Below are 18,159 nucleotides of genomic sequence, written 5' to 3'. Positions count from 1 at the left end.
GGTGTATCAGTGGGAGGAGGTGAGTTCAAAAGTCTCCTATGTTGTCATCTTGGACCATAACTTGAAATAACAAAAAATTGTAACATTAAAATGCCAGTATATCCTGATTGATGCTGAAGAAGCAAACTGACACCTTAACCTGCACCATATAAGTAAGTGTTCACTTCAAGTCCCACATTAAGAGTGGGAAGAGTGGTGGGGGGGGGGGTGAACCCACAGTGTATGCTGAGAAACAAATAAGAAAGAAGTTTGTCTAAATAGTCTCCAAATAGACGAAATCTTGAGTTGCTAAATTACTCATTTCTTAACAAAATGTTGTAATTCCTGAAATTTGCAAAACTAATGTCTAAAGATATAATAATCATGTGGCTAAAATCATCCCCCCCTCTCCCAGTATGAACAAATTTACCTCAACTTTGAAAAAGCTTACGAGTTTTTTGTTTCTTTGAAACACCTGCTGTAATTTACATTCAGTGAGCTGGTTCTTCAAATTCTGAGCTTCCTTGTAAAACACTTGCAAACCAATAATCACTTCTTAATGTTTTTGTGTCTGAATATTCCTTTCACAATGAACTGTACATACAGTATATATTTTCTAAGTCATGTGAAAACTTATAATGAATAATTTGAATCTATTCCTTTTGAGGGAGGAAATCTCCTAATATATTGAGTTTAAATTGTTTGGTTAAAAAGATTAAGACTGAGTTTTATTATTGTATATACTGTGCAATGTTATGCTCTAACAGTGTTCTCTGGATACTGTAGTATCCACCTCCAATTTACTGTTCTTTAAAATAACTTTTAATTTTAAAATTTTAGCTTAATTCCCTCAGAGTCCCACCTCCCATTTAGACAGAGTGTTAACATTTTCTTTGAGTATCCTTCCAGAATTAATCTAATCATTTTTCAAAAGAAGTGGAAGCACATTTCACAATATTTTGTACCTTAATATTTTTTCCATTTCACACTGTGCCTTGGAGACCATTCTACATAGATATACATAATTGTTTTTAGTATAGTATAATAGTTTACATAGGGACAAAGTATCCATTTTTAGGGCTATATAACAATTAATTTGACTATTTTCTTATTAATGAACATTAGGCTTTCAGGCTTTACTATTTCAAAACAAACTTTAGTGACCGTAGTAATACTTCTTTGTACACATGCATGATTATATCTGTAGAATGAATTCTCAGAATTGAAATTGCTTGGCAAAAGAATATGCATTTTAAATTTTGATTGCAAATGGTTTACCAGTTTACATTCACACAACAGTATATGAGAACTCCAGTCTCCCAACATCATCACTAACATTTTGCTTTATACAATTCTTTGATATTTGTTGATCTAATAGGAAAAATACTGTTTTAATATTCATTTCTTTAATAATGAGTGTTGGACACCTTTTTATTCTAAAGACACTTGTATTTCTTTGTGAACTACCAGTACTTAACCTTTGTAAATTTGTCTAGTGTTTTCTTCCATTTCTTGTTTTTATGTATGAGCACTTTGCACATTATAGAAACTAGTCTTATCTGTCAAATTATTGCAGACTGTTATTTGTATTTTTTCTATATTTTTATATAATCAAATTTATCAACTTTTTTGTTTTTACATGGGTATTGAATTTTAGCCATCTTTATCATAAAGACTTGAAATTGGTGTACATTTATACTTTAGAAATAAATAATTCTACTGAAAATAACAGTAGAAAAATCTACTGATTTTTCAGAGGAGTAAAAGGTGATTTTAAAATTCATCTGAAAATGTCAACATGTAAGATAGCCAGGAAAATTCTGAAAAACAAGTCATAACTATCTGGTCTAGCAACACCAGATAGTTAAATACAGTATTAAATTACTGTTTAATGTCTCTTCTTAACATGCTGGTGCTTTCCTCTATCTCCTTGAATATATGAGGTACAGATCTTCGAGTTATGAGGGGGTTAAGTCCCAATAAAGCCATCACAAATTGAATATATCCTATGTCGAAAATGCATTTAATATACCTAACCTACCAAACATAATAGCTTAGCCTAGCCTACCTTAAATATGCTCAGAACCACTTATATTAGCCTACAGTTGGGCAAAATAATTTAACACGAAGCGTATTTTATAATAAAGTGTTGAATATCTCATGTAATTTATTGAATACTATGCTGGCAGTGAAAAACAAAATGTTTGTATGGGCACTGAATGATTAGAAGTGTATCAGTTGTTAACCCTCATGATCATGTGGTTGACTGGGAGCTGTGGCTCACTGTTGCTGCCCAGCATCACAAGAGAGTATTGTACTGCACATTGCTAGCCTGGGAAGAGATCAAAATTCAAAATTTGAAGTATGGTTTCTACTGAATGTGTATTGCTTTTGCATCATCATAAAGTTGAAAAATTGTAAGTTGAACCATTGTAAGTCAAGGATCATCTGTATATTTACAATAGCTGATTTAATGTCCTTGTCCACTAATTTTATCCTATGTGTCATTTCTGGGTCAGTTTTTACTGACTGATATTTTTTCTTTATCAATTGTATTTTCCATTTATCATGGATTGTATTTTCCTGTTGACATGGTATCATTGCCTGGATGCCTGTGTTATTAAGTGCTATTTGTTTTCTATTCTTTAGATATTGATTTTTGTTCCAGGGCACAATGCTTTTTAGAAATGGTACAGTTTTTTGCTTTTTACTTTGAAATAAATATATAACCACACCAAGTTCCCCAAAAGTATACAGGATAGCAGTATAGCTTGTGGATAAGTGAAATGAATGGCAGTAGTAATACAAGTAACAGGAGGGAGAAATTAGGAATATTTTGTTATTATAAGGTACTTTCACTATCCATGAAGCAGTATAGTATTATTTAAAAGTGGACTTGTATCTGTTGTAAATGTATATTGCAAACTTTAGGGCAACTGCTAAAAAAAAAAAGTAAAAAACAGAAGTATAATTGATAAGCTAAGAAAGGAGAGGAAAAGGAATCATATAAAATGCCCAATTCAAACCACAAAAAGAAGAAATAAGTGGAAGAAGAAAATAGAAACAAAGAAGAAGGGCAATGAATAGAAAGTAACAACTATGGTAGACATTATTCCAACTATATAACCACTTTAAATGTCAATTGTCTAAATACATCAATTAAAAGACAGACTATCAAAGTGATTCACAAAATGGAACCCAACTATATGTCTACAAGAAATTTAAGGATACATATATAGATTAAAAGTAAACAGATAAAGACGTACCACCCTAACATTAATCAATAGATTAATAGCTATATATATATATATAGCCATTTGCTTCAGGATGGTGAGGACCATTGTTAGACCAGTGACCCCATAAGCATTGGCCCAATGCCATACTTCATTTGTTGTGAAATGAGTTCCTTGATGAAAAGTAATGCTATGCAGAATATCATAATAAGGCATTCTGTAAGCCCATGGATAATAGTTCTGGTAGAAGCATTCCATTCAGGGAAGGAAGATCCCTATCCAGAGTAAGTGTCTATTCTAGTAAGAACAACATGCTGTTCCTTCCATGATGAAAGTTGTTCAGTGTCATCAACCTGCCACCAGGTAACTGATCACCTGAGACATGGTGCCACATTGGAGCCAGTGTTGATTTTTGCTGTTGTCATAATGGTCACTCAACAGTGGTTGTAGTCAAGATGACCTTGGTGAGTGAAAGTCCATGTTGCTGAGCCCATCCATAGCCTGCATCCCTGCCACCATGGTTACTCTGTTCATGAGCCCATTTGGTGATGACAGGGTGGCTGGGAAAGAAGCTGACTGGTATCCACAGAATGGGTCGTTCTATCTACTTGAGTGTTAAAATTCTCCCCAGCTGAGGTCACCCTTTGGTGAGCATTCACATGGGACAAAAACTTTCCCATATACTAGCAACAGAATTTGAAATTAAAAGCAATTAACATTTACACTAGTACCCTGAAAAATAAAATACTTAGGTATAAATCTAACAAAGCATGTTATATAAATCTAACAAAATATGTGCATGATCTATATGAGGAAAACTACAAAATTACAAAAATTCCTTACTGATGAAAGAAACTGAAGAACAAATAGAGGGAGATTCCATGTTCATGGATAGGAGGGCTCAATACTGTCAAGACATCACTTTTTCCCAACTTGATCTATAGATTCAACACAATTCCAATCAAAATTCCAGCAAGTTACTTTGTGGATGTTGACAAACTGATTCTAAAGTTTATATGGAGAGGAGAAAGACCCAGAATACCCAATAGGATACTAAAGGAGAAGAACAAAGTCTTAGGACGGATGCTACTTGACTTCAAGACTTATTATAAACCTAAAGTAGTGAAGACAGATGATATTGGTAAAAAGATAAATATATCATTGGAACAAAATAGCGAGCCTAGAAATAGATTCAACAAATATAGTTAACTGATCCTTGACAAAGGAGCAAAAGCAATACAATGGAGAAAAGATAGTCTTCTCAACAAATGGTACTGGAACAACTGGACATATACATATACAAAAAACAAATCTAGATAGACTTCACACCCTTCACAAAAGTTAACTCAAAATTGATCATAGTCCTAAATGTTAAATACAAAATTGTAAAACTACTAGAAGAGAACATAAGAGAAAATGTAGATGACTTTGGTGTTATATCTAAAAAGACATCATCAAACACAAAGGCACAATCCATGAAAGAAAGATTGGTAAGTTTGACTTCATTAAAATTGAAAACTTCTACTTTGTAAAAGACATTATCAAGAGAATGAGAAGGCAAGCCGCAGACTAGAAGAAAATAGTTGCAAAATATATATCTGATAAAGGACTGTTAACCAAAATACACAAAGAACTCTTAAAACTGAACAAAAAGAAAACAAACTGACTAAAAAATGGGCAAAAGATCTAAACAGATACCACACCAGAAGATAGATGGCAAATGAGCACATAAAAATATTTTCAAATCAAAAATTTCAAATCAAAACAAGAATGAGAAACCACTACACAGCTATTAGAATGGCAAAAATCTAAGACACTGTCAACACCAAATGCTAGAATGGATGTGTAACAACAGGAACTCTCATTGATGGTGGGAATGCAAAAATGATTGTGGAAAGACAGTTTACTAGTTTCTTAAAAAGCTAAACATAATTTTACCATATGATCAGCAATCATACTCCTTGGTAGTTACCCAAAGAGGTTAAACTTATGTCCATACAAAAACCTGAATGGATAAATAAACTGTGGTACATCCAGACAACAGAATATTATTCAGTGCTGAAAAGAAATGAGCTATCAAGCTGTGAAAAAAACATAAAGGAAATTTAAATACATATTATTAAAGGAATGAAGTCAATCTGAACAGACTGCATACTGTGTGATTCCAACTGTATGACAGTCTCAAAAAGGCAAAATTATGGAGACAGTAAAAAGATCTGTGGTTGCTAGCAGTTAAGGGGGAAGGAGGGATGAGTAGGGTGATGCAAGATTTTCAGAGCAGTAAAACTATTCTGTATTACACTGTAATGTATTATAATGATGGATACATGTCATTATACATATGTTGAAACATCAAGTATATGCCCTAATGCAAACTATGGATTTGGGGAGATGATGATGTATTCATATAGGTTCATCAGTTATAACAAACGTACCATTCTGGTGGAGGATGTTAAGGGTGGGGAAGGCTCTCGGGGTGGGGGAGGGAAGGGGAATATGCAATATGTAAAATTGCTTTAAAACATTAATTATATTAAAAATATGAAAAGGGAACCCTCATACACTGTTAGTGGGAATGTAAATTGGTGCAGCCACTGTGGAAAATGGCATGAAGGTTTCTCAAAAAACTAAAAATAGAACTACCATATGAACCAGCAATTCCATTCCTAGGTATATATCCAAAAAAAACCCAAAACACTAACTTGAAAAGATACACGCACCCCAATGTTCATAGCAGCATTATTTACAATTGCTAAGATATGGAAGCAACTTAAGTGTCCATCAACAGATGAATGGATAAGGAAGATGCTTTATATATATATATTATATGTATAATATATATGTATAATATATATATTATATATATATAAAACACGTATGTATGCACACACAGTGGAATACTACACAGCCATAAAAAAATTTTGCCATTTGCTGCAACATGGTTGGTCTTGGAGGGCATTATGCTAAATGAAGTCAGTCAGACAGAGAAAGACAAATACTGTATGATATCACTTATATGTGGGATCTAAAAAATACAACAAACTAGTGAATATAACAAAAAGGAAGCAGACTCAGATACAGAGAACAATCTAGTGGTTACCAGTGGGGAGGTGGGAGGGGCAACACAGGGGTGGGGGAGTGGGTGTTATAAACTATTGGGTGTAAGATAGGCTACAAGGATGTATTGTACAACACAGAAGATATAACCAATATTTTGTAATAACTAAATGGAGTATAACCTTTAAAAATTGTATAAAAAGTAAAAATTCTATATATATATATATATATATAATTTTTAAAAGTGTACAGGGAGTTTCCATGTACTCTTCACCCATTTCCCCATCACTAATATCTTCCATAACTATAGTTTAAAATCAAAACCAAGATGACATTTGTACAATTCACAGAGCTTACTCAGATTTGTCAGTTTTAGATGTACTTATTTGTATGTATGTGTAATTCCACATAATTTTGTCACATGTGTCAATTTGGGGAACTACCACTATAATCAAGATTCAGAACTGTTCCATCATCAACAGGATCTCCCGTGTTACTTCTTTATAGCCACACTAGTCCTTCCCTCACCCATTCCTAACTTTTGGCAAACACTAATCAGTTTTCCAGCCCTACAATTTTATTTCAAGACTGCTATATAAATGGATTCATATAGTACTTAACCTTTTAAGATCAGCTTTATTTCACTCAGTGCAATTATCTTGAGATCCATACAAGTTGTGAATATCAACAGTTTGTTCTCTTTTATTGCTGAATAGCATTTAATGGTATAAGGTGCCACATTTTGTTTAACCATTCACCTGTTGAAGGACATCTGGGTTGTTTCTAGTTTTTGGCTATTAAAATTAAAGCTGCTATGAACTCTATATATAAATTTTTGAGTGAAGATCACTTTTCATTGTGTAGAACAGGGGTCCCCAACCCCCAGGTACCAGTCCATGGCCTGTTAGGAACCAGGCCACACAGCAGTAGGTGAGCAGCAGACGAGCCAGTGAAGCTTCATCTGCCACTCCCCATTGCTCCCCATCCCTCGCATTACTGCCTGAACTATCCCCTCCCCTCATCCGTGGAAAAATTGTCTTCCACGAACCGGTCCCTGGTGCCAAAAAGGTTGGGGACCGCTGCTCTAGAGTAAGTACCCAGGAATGGGATTGTTAGATAATACAGTAATTGTGTTTTAACTTATAAGAAAATGCCAATCTATTTTCTACAATGCTTATACCATTTTGCATTTCCACCAGCAGAGTATGAGAGTTATAGCTGATCTACGTTATCCTCATCATCACTTCGTTTTGCCAGTATGCTTAATTTTAGCTATTTAATGCGCATTTAGTGGCATTCCATTCTTGTTTAAATTTGCATTCCTCTAGTGGCTAATGATGTTGAATATCTTTTCATGTGCTTATTTGCCATCTATCTTCTTTGGCAAAGAGTCTTTTCAAGTAGTTTGCCCATTTTTTTTAAAGGAAATATTTCATTTTGGAATAATTTTACATTTAGAGGAAAGTAGCAAATAGAATACATAAATTTCTCATTCTCCTTCCCCAGTGTCACGTTGGTGCACTACTATTGGCTGAACTCTAGACTTCATTCATATTTCACCAGTTTTTAAAATTTTTTTCCTACAGTTTTTATTGAGGTGAAATTCATATAAAACCATTTAAAAATGTACAGTTCAGTGGCATTTAGTACATTCACAATGTTGTGCAACAACTACCACTATATAGCTCCAAAACATTTTCATCACCACAAAAAACAGCACTGACCCATTAAGCAGTCACTGCCCACTCTACTCTTCCCTAGCCACTGGTGACCATCAATCTGCTCTCTGTTTCTAGGGATTTACTTATTCCGGATATTTCATATAAATGGAATCATACAATATGTGGCCTTTTGTCTGGCTTCTTTCACTTCATGTAATGTTTTTGAGGTTCATCCATGTAGCATGTATCAGTACTGCCTTTTTAAGATAAAATATTTTAAGATTGTGGTAAAATACACATAAAATTTACCATCTTAACCAATTTTAAGTGTACAGCTCAGTGGCATTAAGCACATTTGTACTGTGCACTAGCCATCTCCAGAACTCTTTTCACCTTGTAAAAATGAAACACATTACCCATTAAAACATAACTCCCCATTTCCCTCTCCCCCAGCTCCTGGCAACCACCATTCTACTTTCTTTATCTATACATATGACTACTCTGGGTACCTCATATAATTGGAATCATACAATTTTTCTCTTTTTGTGACTGGCTTAGTTTACTTAGCATAGTATCCTCAAGGTTCATTCATGTTGTAGCGTATGTCAGAATTCCTTCCTTTCTAAGGCTGAACAAATTTCACTGTATGTTTTACACATATTTTGTTTATCCATTCATCCACTGATGGACTGTGGATTGGGTTGCTTCCACATTTTAGCTATTGTCAATAATGTGTGTTTTCCATGGCAGCTGTACAATTTCACATTCCCACCAACAACACACAAGGGTTCTAACTTCTCCACATCCTCGTCAACACATTATTTTCTGTTTTTTTTTTTTAATGGTAGCCACCACCTATTGGGTATGAGGTGATATTTCATTGTGGTTTTGATTTGCATTTTCCCGATGATTAGTGATTTTGAAGATCTTTTCATGTGCTTATTGGCCATCTGTATATCTTCTTTGGAGAAATATCTATATAACTCTTTTTCCCATTTTTAAATTGAGTTGTTTGTTATGGAACTTTAGGAGTTCTCTGAATATTCTGGATAGTAGAACCTTATCAGACATACGATTTGTAAATATTTTCTCTGTAGGTGGTCTTTTCACTTTCTTGATAATGTCCTTTGTGCAAAAATTTTTAATTTTGAAGTCCAATTTAGCAATTTTTCTTTTGTTGCTTGTGTTTTTGGTGTCATATTTGAGAATCCATCGCCAAATTCAGTGTCATGAACATTTTCCCTTATGTTTTCTTCTAAGAGTTTTTTAGCTTTATCTCTTAAAGTTAAGTCATTGATCCATTTTTTTTTTTTTTTTTTGTATGTGGTATGAGGTAGTGGTCCATCTCCAATATTTTGTGTGTTGATTTCCAGTTGTCTCAGTATCATTTGTTGAAGAGACTATTCCCTGCCCCCCCAAAACCTCATTGAATTGTCCTGAAAAATCAACTGGTCATAGATGTATGGTTTTATTTCTGGACTCTCAGTTCTATCATTGATCTATATGTCTATATGTCTATCTTTATGCCAATATCACACTGTTTTGATATGTGTACCCATGCAGGAAGTTTTGAAATTGGGAAGTGTGAGTCGTCCAATTTTCTCCTTTTTTCAGTATTGTTTTGTCTATTTTTGCTTTGGCATTTCCACATGAATTTTAGGATAAGCTTTTCATTATTTAAAATGGCTATTGGTATTTTGGCTGGGACTGCATTAAATCTGTTAGATTGTTTTGGGTATTACTTAAACAATATTAAGCATTTCAATTCATGAACAAGGGATGTATTTTCACTTACATAGGTCTTAATTTCTTTTAGCAATGTTTTGTGGTTTTCAGTGTACAAGTTTTACATCTCCTTGGTTAAATTTATTTCTAGGTATTTTATTCTTTGGAAGACTTACAAATGGAATTTTTTTTAAATTTCTTTTTCAAAATTTTCATTGCTGGTGTATAGAAATGCAGCTGATTTCTGTGTATTTATCTTATACCCTGTAACTTTGCTAAATTATTAGTTCTAGTTCTTTTGTGGATTCTTTGGGATTTTCTGTATAGAGGATCATGCCATCTGCCACAGGGACAGTTTTACTTCTTTACTAATTTGGATGCTCTTTATTTATTTATTTTGCTTAATATCTCTGGCTAGAACTTCCAGTACAAAATAGAAGTGGTAAACAAAGGCATCCTTGTCTTGTTCTTGATCTTAATGAAGAAAGTTTTCAGTCTTTCATCCTTGAGTAGAATGACTGTGGGCTTTTCATGAATGCCTTTTATCAGTTTGAGGACATTCCCTTCTATTTCTAGTTTTCTGAATTTTTTTGTTTGTTTTGTGTGTTTGTTTTTTTTTTTTAATCATGAAAGGGTATTCAATTTTGTCAAATCGTTTTTCGGCACCAATTGAGATGATCATGTGTGGGATTTTTCCTTCATTCTGTTAGTGTGGTTTTTTACCTTTTTAATTTTCTTCTGTTGAACCACTCTTGTATTTCTGAGATAAATCTCACTTGATTATGGTATATAATCCTTTTAATATGCTGTTGGATTTTGTTTGCTAATCCTTTGAGAATATTTGCATGTATGTTCATAAGGGATATTGGTCTCTAATTTTATTTTCTTGTGGTGTTGTCTAGGTTTGAAATCAGAGTAATGCTGGTTCATAGGATGCATTAGGAAAGGTTCCCTCTTCTATTTTTTGGAAGAGTTTGTTAAGGATACGTGTTAATTCTTCTTTACATATTTGGTAGAATTCACCAGTGAAGCCATCTCATCCTGGACTTTTCTTTGTCAGGAGGTTTTTGAGTACTGATTCAATGTCCTTACTTGACATTGAATAGCTAAGCTCAGATTTTCTTTCTTCTTAAGTCAGTTTTGGTAATTCATGTATCTCTAGGAATTTGCCTATTTCATCTAGATTATCTAATGTTGGCATACAATTGTTCATAGTATTCTCTTATAATCCTCTAACTTTTGTAAGGTTGATAGTAATGTACCCACTTTTATTCCTGATTATAACTGTTTGTATATTCTCTTTTTTTTCTTAGTCTAGGTGAGGGTTTGTCAATTTGTTGATCTTTTCAGAGTCAACTTATGGCTTGATTATTGATTTTCCATTATTTTAATTTCTTTCATCTTTATTTTTTTTCTTACTCTGCTAGCTTTGGGTTTAATTGGCTGCTCTTTTCTAGTTTGTTAAGGTGTAGAGTTGGATTATTGTTCTGAGAGCTTTCTTCTTTTTTTTTTTAACATCTTTATTGGAGTAAAATTGCTTTACAATGGTGTGTTAGTTTCTACTTTATAACAAAGTGAATCAGCTATACATATACATATATCCCCATATCTCCTCCCTCTTGCATCTCCCTCCCACCCTCCCTATCCCACCCCTCTAGGTGGTCACAAAGCACTGAGCTGATCTCCCTGTGCTATACAGCTGCTTCCCCCTAGCTATCTATTTTACATTTAGTAGTATATATAAGTCCATACCACTCTCTCACTTCATCCCAGCTTACCCTTCCCCCTCCCCGTGTCCTCAAGTCCATTCTCTACGTCTGCATCTTTATTCCTGTCCTGCCCCTAGGTTCTTCATAACCATTTTTTTTTTTTTTTTTAGATTCCATGTATATGTGTTAGCATACAGTATTTGTTTTTCTCTTTCTGACTTACTTCACTCTGTATGACAGACTCTAGGTCTATCCACCTCACTACAAATAACTCAATTTTGTTTCTTTTTATGGCTAAGTAATATTCCATTGTATATATGTGTCACATCTTTATCCATTCATCTGTCGATGGACACTGAGGTTGCTTCCATGTCCTGGCTATTGTAAATAGGAGCCTTCTTCTTTTTAATGTAGGCATTTATACCTATAATTTTCCTCTGAGATGTGTCTACGGTGTAACCTATATATTTAGTTGTTTGTTTTCATTCGTCTCAAAGTATCTCCAATTACCCTTGTAATTTCCTCTTTGATCCATTAGTTGTTTAAGAGTGTTCTATTTAATTTCCAAGTTTTATGAATTTTCCAACTTTATTTCTGACTTCTAGTTTCTTTCCATTGCGGTTAAAGAGAAAACTTTGTATGATTTTAATCTTTTTAAATTTACTGAGACTTGTTTTGTGGCCTAAAATATGTCCTATCCTGGACAGTGTTCCATGAGCCCTTGAGAAGAATATGTCTTCTACTTGCATAGAGTACTTTATATATGTCTATTAGGACTAATTGGTTTACAGTGTCATTCACATACTCTTTCTTTTTTGATCACCTGTGTAAATTTTCTATCCTTATTGAAAGCAGCCTATTGAATTCTCCAACTATTATTGTAGAATTGTCTAATTCTCCCTTCAATTCTGTTAATGTTTGATTCATATATTTGGGACTCTGCTCTTTGGTGTATGTTTATTTACAATTGTTTTATCTTCTCACTGAATTGATGCTTTTATCAATATATAATGTCCTTCTTTGTTAGCTTTTGACTTAAAGTCTACTTTGTCTGTTAGTATTAATATTGCCACCCAAGTTTTGTTTACTATTTGCATGGAATATCTTTTTCTATCATTTTAATTTTAATATATTTGGTTTTTTAATCTAAAATGAGTCTCTTGTATAGTTGGGTCTTATATATTTTTTAGTTTGCCAATTTGTCTTTTAATTGGTGAGTTTAATCCATTTAAAGTAATTACTTTAAAAAATAATTACTAATAAAGAAGCACTTCTGCCATTTTTATATTTGTTTTCAAAAAATATCTTTCTGAATTGCTCCAATACTGCCTTCTTTTTTGTTTGATTCATTTTTTTCTAATATACCTTTTTTATCCCTCCACATTTCCTTTTCTGTGTATTTTTTAGTTATTTTCAAATGGTTATCCTGGTGATTACAATTAACATCATAAATTTATAACAATCTATTTTGAATTGATACCAACTTAGCTTCAGTAGCATACAAAACTCAGCTCTTATAGAGCTCCCTCACCTCCCCTTATGTTGTTGTTGCCTTAATATCTTTATACATTGCATGCCCATTAAAAAAGATTTATAACTGTTTTATACATTTGTCTCTTAAGTCATGTAGGAAACAAAATAGAGGGGTTAAGAAAAATATAATAATACTGGCTTTTATATCTGCCTATTTAGTTACCTTTACCAGTGTTCTTTATTTCTTTAAATGGCTTCAAGTTACTGTCTAGTATCCTTTCACTTCAGCCGGCAGACTCCCGTTGGTATTTCTTGTGTGTGTGGGGGGGTCTACTAGTGATAAACTCTCTTTGCTTTTGTTTATCTGGGAATGTCTTAATTTCTCTTTCATTTTTGAAGGAAAATTTTGCCAGATATAGAATTCTTTGTCGACATTTTCCTTTTCTTTGAGGAGCCCTTATACATGATGAATTGCTTCTCTCTTGCTGCTTTTAAGATTCTCTCTTTGTGTAAAGTTTGATTGTAATGTGTCCCAGTGTGGGTCTCTGAGTTTTTCATATTTGGAGCTCACTGACTTTCTTGGCTGTAGAGATTCACATCTTTCCTCAAGTTTGGGATGTTTTCAGCCATTTCCTCAAATATTCTTTCTTCCCTTTTTTTCTCCTTCTCTTCTTCTGGTACTCCCATAATATACTGGTATACTCAGTGGTGTCTCACAAGTCACTTAACCTTTGTTCATTTTCTTTCATATATTTTTGCTCCTCTGAGTTGATAATTTCAATTGGCCACTTTCTTCTGCCAGCTCAAATCTGCTGTTAAACCTTTCTGGTGAATTTTTCACTTTAGCTTTTGTAATTTTTAGCTCCAGAATTTCTACTTAGTTCCTTTTTATAATTTCTATTTCTTTATTAATAGTCTCTATTTGTTCATCCATTGTTATCCAATTCTTAATTGGCTTTTTCATTTGTGCTTGTTTTAGCTTCATAATCTCTTGATCTTTTAAAAAATTGTTTCATTGCTCCCTTTGAGTATCCTAAAAGTCTTTAAAATAAGTCTTTGTTATTCTTTTAATAAAATTAATTTCATATAGAATGAACTGTTGTAGTACTTAACTTTTGTCTTTTTTAGCACGAGATTTTTTTTATGTAGTCTGGAATTTTTTCTCCAGCTCCCCCTTCTTTGTTCTCTACTCTGGATAATTAGTTTTATAGTTGCTTTCCACTAGTTTCTAGATCTCTAGTCTATAATTTTCAGAGTTCTTGATCCACGATATTGCAGGAGCTATGAAAAAAAAGCTAGTGGGAAATTTCCTGTTGGTCCAGTGGTCATGACTTGGTGCGTTCACTGCTGTGGGCCTGGGTTTGATCCTTGGTCGGGGAACTGAGATCCTGTAAAATGCATGGCACGGCCAAAAAAAAAAAAGAAAAAAGAGCTAGCTACTCATCTAGTAAGTCAGAAACCAGGCCCAAGAATTGTTTGAGGGTTTTAAAATCTTGCAGGTGGTAGGGGTTGTTGTTGTTGTTTTTTCTATTTTTTTGTTTTAATTTCTTAGGTCATTAATTTGATTTAAAAATGTGGTTTGTAAGATTCTACTCTTACGTATTGAGGTTTTCTTTGTGGTTTTAACATTGGTTTAACTTTTATAAGTTTTTCAATGGGCACTTGAAATTACAACACATTTTCAAGGTATAAAGTTCAGGATATGTTAAATAAATCTTCCAAGTAAATTATGTTTCTTTGTTCCCATATGGTTTTTCTTACATTTTGTCTCCTTGAGTTGTCAGTAAATTATGTTAGAATCTCTTAAGGTTATCGCATTTCTGTTTATTCTTAATGTTTCTTGTACATCAAGAACTGTAAGAAATGTAATTATTATCCTACATTATTTGGTTTATTAAAATTTGTAAACAGTTTCATTGTAGATGGTACATTTCAGCACTATAAATATCAGCACTTTTCTAATTTAATGTATTTTGCCTTGAACTCAGCTGATATTAACGTCATACCTCCTGTTTTATTTTTGCTAGTAGTTGTCTTATATGTCCTACTACTAGCCTTTGAATCACTTTGCTTTAGATCTCTCTTGTGAATTTTGTTTTGCTATACATGCTGAAAGCCTTTTTCTTGTAAGTAAAGTAATTCACTTTTTATGTCTATTGACAGAGACATTTCATCATAGTTCTGTCATTTAAAAAAACACATTTAGTATTTTTACTTAATTTTCTGGGAGACAATTTACATACTAACCCCCTTCTTAAGTTAATGTGACAGTTTTCCATAATGAACTGCTTAAAGAGAAGCTTTGGTCTAGAATGGAATGAAACAGCCAAAAACCAAACGTACACAAAAATATATTAAAAACTTTAAAAGACTGTTTAAAAATCCAACATTTTCACCAATTATATTCAAACAACACCCAAATGATATCGGCATATGCATTTTTAGTGTTTCCTTGTGGTTGGCTTTCCTCACCATCTTGCAAGTTACAAACAGCTGCAGTCAGTTGTAGTCTGTCATGCTAGATCATAGAGGTTCACTCAGCTTCATATTAGTTGAAGGCCCTGGGTGGAGGACTCTAAAGTCTTGAAATCCCAAATCATCATGGCTCCACTGATTCCTATAGGGCAAAATTTCTGATCATCTTGCTTGTCTACCTTGCAAATAGGTACTTGAGTGATGCTATTCTGGTGTAGCATCTCTGAGACTGTATTATGGTCCTTGATTGTGACTCTTGTCTATGTTGTTGAAGTGTTCCATGGCTAACATGTTGTGCTGGATGCTGTGTTTTGGAACGTCTAGTTTGGAGACTAAGGTCAAGCAGCCATGGTCATCTTAGTTAAAAAGCACTGGGCAGCATTCTTGGCCAGCAGCTACAACAACACTGTTCTCTGAGACAAATAATACACTCAGGAGTGGCAGGAACTCTGTTTTCAGATTGCAACCTGAACACTATTTGAGACATCAGGACTGCACGTGGTGCTTACTCAGGCTCCCAGTGGTAGAGAAGTTGAACCAGGGACCCAGCCTCCAGTGCCACCAAACTCTGTCAGTTAACCAAAATGCATCTTGCTGCTCCATGACATACTGGTTGGCTTTTCGTCCACTTTTTAATTGTATGTAGAATCACTCTGCATTTGAAGTCACATGATCCTGCTGTCAGCAAAACATGGAGATACTGATCCAAACTAAGGACAGTTGAATGAATTGGCTTTTTAATGTGCTTGCTTACCCACTCGTCATTTTTATATCCAAGTGACAGACAGAAAGGAATTGTTTTTCACTCTCTACAGCAAATTTGTTCTTTAGAGGGGACCACTTCACAAAAGTGGCTGCATGATTAATTCTCAAGGTCACCAGGGTTAGCGTCCAAACCCCATCTTTCCAACTCCTGCAAAGGACAGTGTGATCATGCTCGAGAGCCCTATCCCTACCTGTGATGTCTCCACTGTGCTCTGGAGTGCATGAGGTTTCACCCACTGGCTCCCATTCCTCTTATAGGTGGGAACTTTGTGGTTATTGTGGCTAAGGGCAACCTGAGTATGGCATGGCAACTGATTGGCTCCAGTAAAAATTGTTGCAGGGACAATATTTTTGGTGTTTTTAAAGGTTAGAAAGCTGGGGTCAGGGCAGTCCTGACAGGCTCAGAGTGTAGAATTTGAAGACTCTGGTCAGTCAACAGGAACAGGCTGTGTTCCATTCTGCAAGTTTTATGTAGATTATTTCATCTTCCTCTTCCTTCTCCTCCTCCTCTTCCCCCGTTCTTCCTCTTCCTTCTTCTTCTTTTTCCTTCTCTAGTTTCTGTAGTTTCTTTCACTATGTGGCCTGTATTTTCTTATTTTCTTTTTTATTGTATTATCCTTTGCCTGATTTTTTGAAGTTTTGGGGTATTAATTTTTTTTAGGTTACCTTGAAGATATATTTTTAATTCATCTTGAATTGCTATATATGCATAATATCAATTATTTCCCCTTGTGAAAGGTGAAATTAAGTATAATTCCTCTTCCTCTGCTTATCTTTGCTCTCAGTTCACCACCGATTAACCACCACACTTAGCTATAGAAATATTAACTCTTGTTAGCAACTTTAACCTCTCTTTACCCTCTCGAAAATTAAAAGTTAAAGTATTTCTATATCATTATGGATTTTATGTTTACATTTTATTTTATAATCTTATTTGCCACTGTCATTTACCTTTAGTTTTACAATTAAATAAATTAAATAATCACTACTTGTCCTTTGACCGTGGCCTCTCCACGCATCTTTTCATTGGCTGGAGGCCATCCTGTAGTAAATTTTTTTAAGGGTTCACGGGGGCCTGTGTTTCATTTACAGTATTCTAAGATGCATATATAAACTATATTCATAATGTGTGCCAGCCCCTGGACTATGTGCATTCAAGGTTTGAATTCTATAAAATCAATTCATTTTTAGGTTATTAATTCAAAATCTTTATTAAGAAAGAGAAATGTCTGTATTTTTTGTTATAAATTGAGAAACAAGATAGTTTTTCACTGAATGTTAAAATGTTAGGGAATAAAGCAATTTCCCATGATTCTGGTAACTACTTCATAAAAGGCTAACAACTTGAGGGTTCTAATTGCATAACTGTCCAATGTATGAGTTTTTTACTGTTATTACTATTATTTTACTTTTACTGTTATACTGCTACTCCAGATAAGGATTTTTGTAACAAAGAAGTTATTACATTAGTACCCAAAGCTCTCCAACACGTTGTCGTCTTTCCTTTGTCTTCAGTGAACAGCTCATATACACAGTCACTAACACCTTTACACAGATGAGTGTTACCTATTACTTTGGGCTTGAGATTTCCCCTCTACACTCTAGCCCTACATTTCTTTTTTTTCTTTATTTTTTTAATTGAAGTACAGTTGACTTACAATATTGTGTTAGTTTTAGGTGTACAGCAAAATGATATATACATATATTTTTTTCAGATTATTTTTCATTATAGGTTATTATAAGATATTGAATATTGTTCCCTGTGCTATATGGTAAACAGTCCTACATTTCTAATTGCTCACTGAGTGGTTAACATGAATGTCCCTGAGCAACTCAAACTCATTTTCCTTTCCTCTCAAACCAGGTATTCTCCATGAGAATGGTATTCTCCATTTTCTGCAATCTGTAGTCATCCTTGACTCCCCCTATTAGCTATGCCTTACCAGCCCTATTCCCTCACTGTTCCCAATCCCATCAATTGTAAAGTCTCCCATGGTAACAGCTCTTCATTTTCACTGTTATCCTACTTTGGTCCTTATTTGGTGTACTACAATAGCTTCTTACACATTTTCCTCCTTCACT

General features: G+C 34.0%; 1 protein-coding gene and 1 pseudogene across 14 annotated transcripts in view; both read right to left on the bottom strand.

Moving 5' to 3' along the window:
* The window catches only part of STXBP5L (syntaxin binding protein 5L), a 382,290-nt gene that overhangs the window by 47,900 nt on the left and 316,231 nt on the right, over positions 1-18,159 (bottom strand). The gene's annotated exons all lie outside the window — the stretch shown is intronic.
* LOC309630129 (actin-related protein 2/3 complex subunit 1A pseudogene) lies at positions 4,962-16,405 on the bottom strand (annotated as a pseudogene). The gene has a single exon. The product of its transcript is annotated as an actin-related protein 2/3 complex subunit 1A pseudogene (transcript).

Source organism: Balaenoptera borealis (assembly GCF_965194805.1).
Source record: "Balaenoptera borealis genome assembly, chromosome: 5".
In the NCBI taxonomy this organism is placed as follows: domain Eukaryota; kingdom Metazoa; phylum Chordata; class Mammalia; order Artiodactyla; family Balaenopteridae; genus Balaenoptera; species Balaenoptera borealis.
The sequence above is the reverse complement of the archived record's forward strand: the minus strand, read 5'-3'. Positions and strand labels throughout refer to the sequence as shown.